Raw genomic sequence first — 618 nt, 5'->3', positions numbered from 1 at the left:
GTTTATCTTCATTTACATAATAGAAATATTTTGTACAGTATATGTACTGTACAAAACTAGTTACAACTAGTTTTGTACAGTACATACAGTACAAAACTAGTTAAAACTAGTTACAAAAGTATTATGTGTGAGAATTAAAATATGCAGTTACAAAAAATATAATGAATTGTGTTAATTGGAAAGTAAATGTTCCTTCAAGGGAAAAGTCCTTGGCAAGGCAAAGTGACCATGATCTGGGAAATTAGACCTCTTGTCTCCTCTGATCAAGCTGAACTATCCCCCTCTGTTCATTTGATCTTATTGGTGAAATTCAGCTCCTAGGCAGGAGGGAAGAGATTGTTATCAGCTCCATTCTAATGTAGACATCTGTGGTATTTCTGTCATGAATAGGAATTGGATTGTCTGGGGATGTGCTGGTGTGATTATACGTATAGAGACCTTTTCACGCCATCTTCCCAAGTCTGGGCCGTAAAATGATCATACTCTGGCTAAGCTGCTGTGGACCTAATCAGACTGCTAATCTGCTGGCTTCAATGTCTTTTAGGTGTTAGTGACATGGGGTCACTGACTTTGTATGTCTTTGGGTGACTGGAGTATTCTTGGAGGCTGCCTTTGGAT

This window comes from Cherax quadricarinatus, chromosome 15 (assembly GCF_038502225.1).
Source record: "Cherax quadricarinatus isolate ZL_2023a chromosome 15, ASM3850222v1, whole genome shotgun sequence".
Lineage (NCBI taxonomy): Eukaryota > Metazoa > Arthropoda > Malacostraca > Decapoda > Parastacidae > Cherax > Cherax quadricarinatus.
Note: the sequence above shows the minus strand (reverse complement) of the source record.